The sequence below is a fragment of the Vicia villosa genome, unplaced genomic scaffold (assembly GCF_029867415.1).
Source record: "Vicia villosa cultivar HV-30 ecotype Madison, WI unplaced genomic scaffold, Vvil1.0 ctg.000009F_1_1_2_unsc, whole genome shotgun sequence".
Taxonomy (NCBI): Eukaryota; Viridiplantae; Streptophyta; class Magnoliopsida; order Fabales; family Fabaceae; genus Vicia; species Vicia villosa.
This window is the reverse complement of record NW_026704938.1, coordinates 123,467-130,200: the sequence shown is the minus strand read 5'-3', so window position 1 is coordinate 130,200 and position 6,734 is coordinate 123,467.

Genomic DNA, 6,734 nt, shown 5'->3' with positions numbered 1-6,734 from the left:
AGAGTGGATGTGAATCTGCAGTGTATTATGTGGGTGTGTGTAAGAACACATAGCTTTAATAATATGACAAAAGAAAACAAAAACATAGAGCGCAATATTTGAATATGAAACGTCCAATGATTTATTTGAATGAAAATATGATTATGACATGACAAACCCTAACAAATGGACCAATTATGCCTCGGGCAAGGCATATGGCTTTGAAATTTATTGTTTGAATTACATAACCGAAACTTGGACTAGAAAACAATAAAACAGGAAAAATTGCAATTACTCCTGGTTGAAGGAGATAGAGATAACATCTTCGGTCTTCCAGTTGTTCAGCCCATGATCAGGTGTCGGGAAAATCCACTTGTCTAGGTTGCAATTGCTCTCCTCATCTTCCAAGGCATTGACTCCTTTGCTGACGAAATGAGACATTAATCCTCCAGGACGGGTGTGATGATTATTCTTCTGAGTTCCGGCAATACAACCTAAACCAAGCTTGTCAGATTTATACGGGACATCAATGAGCTGGTCCCAAACAGTGCAACCACCTTCTTCAACTACAGCCTTGGCATCTTTCAGAGAAGCCATTGTTGAAGGGATCCGGGTAACCTTAGGAACAGTAGGAGTATGCTTGGCAGAAGAGACAACTTGAGGAACCAATTCAAAAGTCTGGCAAGGAGTCTCGATGAATTCACCGTTCACTTCGATATACTTATACTCATTCACATGGCTAACCACATACTCCTCTTCCCCATGCACAGTGACGATCTTACCATTTGCAAGGTACTTCAGCTTCTGATGCAATGTGGATGTCACAGCACCTGCCCCATGTATCCACGGGCGCCCGAGCAAACAAGAATAGGCGGGGTGGATATCCATCACATAGAACAAGGAGTTGAAAGTTTGAGAACCCACTCTGATTGGGAGCTCAACCTCTCCATAGACCGTACTCTTCGACCCATCGAAAGCCTTTACCACCACATTACTGGGCATTAGCACTATCCCTTCAGAGTCAAGTCTATCCAGCACCATTTTAGGCAATACATTCAGCGAGGAGCCATTATCCACCAGCACATGGGACAAAGTAGTACCCTTACACTCAATGGAGATGTGCAAGGCTTTGTTATGACTCTTTCCAGCAGGAGTCAAATCAGCATCAGAAAACCCCAGGTAGTTGTTCGTTGTCAAACTTGCAACACAATTCTCAAATTGATTAACAGAAATCTCTTGTGGTACGTGCGCCGCTTTGAGAAATTTCATCAGAGCCTTAGCATGACCCTCAGAACAAGTCAACAATGATAGCATGGATATCTTGGAGGAGGTGTGCCCCAGCTGTTCGATCACATCGTAATCACTCTTCCGGATGATCTTCAGAATTTCATCCATTTCCTTCTGAGAGACTTCTTCAGCAGTAGCTTCCACTGGTGTCTGAACTGGTTCCAGCATTGGTCTTTTCCCTCGCACATCAGCAGTTGAATCGGAAACAGGGGCCTGAGTTGAGATATTGGCACCAGGAGAGATTTCCGGAGAGAAAATTCTTCCACTTCTTGTAACTTTGCTGGTCCCCACAATATTGTCAACGTCAGGGCTGGGAATTTTGACAGGCTTATCATTCAGGGCTTCTTGTTTCACACCATGGATATACACCTCATTACCATAGCTCCAAGGGACAGCCTTGTCGGAGGAGTACGGGATCGGACCAGGCTTGGTAATGATCAAGGGAGCTACCTTAGGCTCAGCAGTGATCCTTATGGGGGCCTTGGTAGGGATTCTGATAGGAGTCTTGGAAATTACGGACACGTCTTTGAAGGATAGAAAAACACTTAGAAAGGGGGGGTTTGAATAAGTGTAGCTTTAAAAACTTGACAGATAAAAATAAATTGCACAGTTATTTTTATCCTGGTTCGTTGTTAACTAAACTACTCCAGTCTACCCCCGCAGAGATGATTTACCTCAACTGAGGATTTAATCCACTAATCGCACGGATTACAATGGTTTTCCACTTAGTCAGCAACTAAGTCTTCCAGAGTCTACTGATCACACACTGATCACTCCAGGAACAACTGCTTAGATACCCTCTAAGACTTTTCTAGAGTCTACTGATCCACACGATCACTCTAGTTACAATCTGCTTAGTTCACTCCTAAGACTTCCTAGAGTATTCTGATCCACACGATCACTCTAGTTCCTTACAACTTAATGTAATCAATCTAAGAGTATAACAAATGCTTCTTGAAAGCGATAATCACAAACTGTGATATTTCTCTTAATCGTTTAAGCTTAATCTCACTAATATATTACAAAAGCAATGTAGTGAGCTTTGATGAAGATGAAGATTCTGAGCTTTGAATTTGAACAGCGTTTCAGCAAGTTGATATTCACAGAATAGATGTAGAATTCGTTAACCTTGCTTCTCATCAGAACTTCATATTTATAGGCGTTGGAGAAGATGACCGTTGAATGCATTTAATGCTTTGCGTGTTCCGTACAGCATCGAATTTAATGTTATACGCTTTTGTCAACTACCTCGAGCCTTGTTCACGCTGTGTCTACTGACGTAGCCTTTAATAGCTTTTAACGTTCCTTTTGTCAGTCAGCGTAGCCTGCCACTTGTACTTCCTTCTGATCTGATGTTTGTGAATACAACGTTTGAATATCATCAGAGTCAAACAGCTTGGTGCATAGCATCTTCTGATCTTCTGACCTTGAAGTGCTTCTGAGCGTGATACCATCAGAACTTCAGTGCTTCTGTTCTCTTGTTCTTCTGATGCTTCCATAGACCCATGTTCTGATTCTGCTTCGACCATCTTCTGATGTCTTGCCAGACCATGTTCTGATGTTGCATGCTGAACCCTTTGAGACAAAGCTTCTGAGCGCTGAATTATGCGTACTCTTTATATATTTCCTGAAAAGGAAATTGCAATGGATTAGAGTACCATATTATCTTAAGCAAAATTCATATTATTGTTATCATCAAAACTAAGATAATTGATCAGAACAAATCTTGTTCTAACAATCTCCCCCTTTTTGATGATGACAAAAACATATATAAATGATATGAATTTGCGATCAGAAAGAATAGATGGCAAAAGACAAATTACACAGCTATAGCATAAGCATATGAATATGTCTCCCCCTGAGATTAACAATCTCCCCCTGAGATAAATAATCTCCCCCTGAAATAAATACTCGAAGAACTTTAATAAAAGACTTCCCTGATTATTTCGGTAGAGACGATCATATAAGCTTCTGTCTTCAGAGAATTTCATAGCTTCTGACTTCTGCTTCCATAGGACAGCTTCAGAACTAGAATTTCTTTAGATCCCTAGAACACTCACAGCTTCTGATTCCTGCTTCCATCTAGGACAACTTCAGAACTTGAATTTCTTTGATCTTCTGAACATTCACAGCTTCTGATTTCTGCTTCCATTCAGGACAGCTTCAGAACTTGAATTTCTTTGATCTTCTGAACATTCACAGCTTCTGATTTCTGCTTCCATTCAGGACAGCTTCAGAACTTGAGTTTTCTGGATCTTTAGAACATTCGCAGCTTCTGATTTCTGCTTCCCTCGGATAGCTTCAGAGCTTGAATTTCTACCAACATCACTTCATTACATCCTGAAATGTTACAGAACAAAAACTAAACGACAAAAGTCAGCATGAACGAGTTAGAACATAAAATGTATATTCGAACACATTATATGTATCAGAGCCATATAGGCTAAAATAATGTATCAGAGCAAATAATGTATCAAAGCCATAACATTATATGTATCAGAGCAAATAGAATTTTGTCAGAACAAATAGACAAATATGGATCAAATTCTATTATCAGTGCTTCTGATTCATTCTTCTTTCTTGCTTCTGATCTCTGAAGCTTGAGAGCACTCGGCTTGCTTCAGTTTCCATGGTTTTGCTTCTTGTGTTTGCTTTGAAGCTTTTCTTCACTTCTTTATACCTGCAAAACACTTAAACCGTATAGAACTTGCAGTTCTTGTTAGTAAGAGCAACTGATTAAATCAAATCATTTATCATTTATCTTTCTCCCCCTTTTTGTCATATCATCAAAAAGCAAAAAAGATTCAGAGACAAACAAAACGAAACACACGAAGGAAGAAGATGATTTCATTGAAGTTCAACCAGCAGGTACAGAAGTACATGAAGATAAGAAAGATCAGATGCACAAAGACAGATGCAACGAAAGGAAAGAAACAACACAGACTCAATCTAAGATGGCCCTAGTCTTGACAAGATCTTGGTCAGCATCTCTTGAACCATATTGTTGTGTCCTTCTTGCCTCACCATGAAAGCACTATACTCAGCATTGATTGAGCTTTGCTCATCCTGTCTCTTCTGAATTTCTTCTAGAGTCCTTGCAAGACGAGAAGATTCATCAGAAGAAGCTTCACCGCTTTCAACCACAGGAATAGCATGTTGATCTGCAGCTTCCATAGATAGATCATTTGCAGGGATTTCCTCAACAGGAACAGTTTTAGCAACATGATCTTCAGCATCTGCTTCTTGCATAGAAGCATCTCCATATTCTGCAGCAGGAATTTCCGAGTCTCCATTCTCAAGTGCCTGAAGAATGGCAGCTAGATTCCTTGGAGCAGAAGGACCTTCAACTTCTGGTGGATCAACAACTTCTGGAATGACCAAGTTTGGATCTTTCTCAGACGGGTTTTCCCTCAGATAGTCAAAAAGAGTCTTGAAATCTCCGAGCAAAACAGGATATTGAGGTATCCAAACCACAATCTCCCTGCAAGGATTGGCTTCCAATGCAGCAGCGAGTCTTAATTGTTCCATCTCATCCAAGAAGGGCTTCTCCTCAGCAGCAACACAATTTCTGAGAGGATGGTAGTATATACCATTATCTTCCTCCAGAAGGTAACCAGGGTAACCCGGGGCAGCCGCCACTAGTCTTTTCTGTACTCCCATTGCTTCTACTTGAAAATCCTTGCGAAATCTTCTCCAGAGATTTCTTGTAGAAACATCATCCAGACCATTTAGGAATGCATCCTTCAGAAGGTCTAGACTGCTAATCACCTCAAGTCTGAAAAGTTCCAGGTAGGTATAGGGTTCAGGTTCAGGCGGATTGAAGGTGAATTTGTAGTCAGGATAGAGAAGACAGTAGGGTTCGGATTTTTCGGTAGGTAAGGGATGGGATATAGAAGTTGGAGGTACGGTGGATGAGGAAGAGGGGATATCTGAGAGAATGATTGATGAGGATGGAATATCAGAAATGATAGATTGAGACGAGGATGGAGTGTTTGTAAAGGGAATTGGTGAGAGAGATTTATCAGAAGGAGTTGGGGGAAGAATACTTAAAGGTGTGGGGTTTAGAATGGGAGAGGAGAAGGATGATGGAGAAGGATTTGGTAAGGTGAAGTTTACTTTTGGTTCAGATGGAGGTGATTGGAAAGATGGTTTAGGGACAGAAGGAGGTGGAGTAAAGACCTTTCTGGAGATTTGTACAGAAGAAGAAGAAGATCTGGTTCTGCGAAAGGAATCTCTGATCCTTTTATCTCTTCGTTCTTTAGAGTCCACCTTGTCAGGATCATAGGTGACCCTCAACTTCTTGGCTCTCTCAGCCTCATCTTCTTGTGCTTTTCTTTTTAGCCTTGCCTGTCGTTCCTTCTTATCCTTCTTCAGAATATCATCTTTGGATGGGAGTACTCTGCCACGGATCCAAGCAGGATCAACGTCTGATTGCTTCCTAACACAATCTTCCAAGTAAAGCTTGACAACATGATCAAGTTCTTTATGAAACAAGGAAATGAATCCTTCAACAGCAATTCTTCTTGACAGAATGTCAGGAAAGCTTGTGCACACGAAAGGTACATTCTTAATGAGTTCCAGTCTGAACAAATCAACACCATTGAAGATGGGACCTTGAATTACTCCAAGAGAATGCGATGCATTGCGATTTCTGATAGAGTCCACAACTTTGCTTTCAATCAGAATGTCTGAAATCATTCTTCCGAAAGGAATGGTTGTTCTTGGAATATGAGGGTACTTCGCCCTTTCATCTTCTCTTGATTCAAAGATAGATGTTTTCAGATTCTCAAACAGAATATGAGAGATGTTGATCTCTATCTTTTTGCCAATGCAGAAAAGAGTGTACTTGTGAGTCGGACTGATGTAGGAGGAGAAGAGCATCCTTTTTCTATGGTGAAGAGAACCCAGAATAATCTCAGCCCATACTTTATAGAAAGGCCTTAAGGTGCCTGTGTTATGAGAATCAATTCCAAAAACCGTAGAGATTAGTTTTTCAACTGGAGTCCAGTCAACTGTATTGGGTTGAAGACCAGACCAACCTTCTTCATCATCAAGATTGTACAGCTTCCTGATGAGCTTCTCAGTGATAACCACTTCATGCCCTAGCACAAATGAAATGATGGCAGTTGGTGTAACCGTTGCGTGTACCCAAAAATCCTTCACAAGTTCAGGATAAATTGGACCAACCAATCTATCAAGATAATTAGACCATCCTTGCTCAAAGATTCTTGCATCACACTGAAAGCCATTAGCTTTAAGGTTGTTGATGTCCACAGCAGTTTCACATAAAACCTCCAAGTCCTTCGTGGGTATCAAGCAAGTTTTCAAAGGAGCATCTTTATAACTTCGTAGACGGATTTGTGGAGAAGTAGGTCTCTCTTTTGAGGAAGATGAACAAGAGGAAGAGTTCATGATGATAATGCTTTGAGATCAAATCAGAGAACTAGGGTTTGAAGAGAGATGCAACG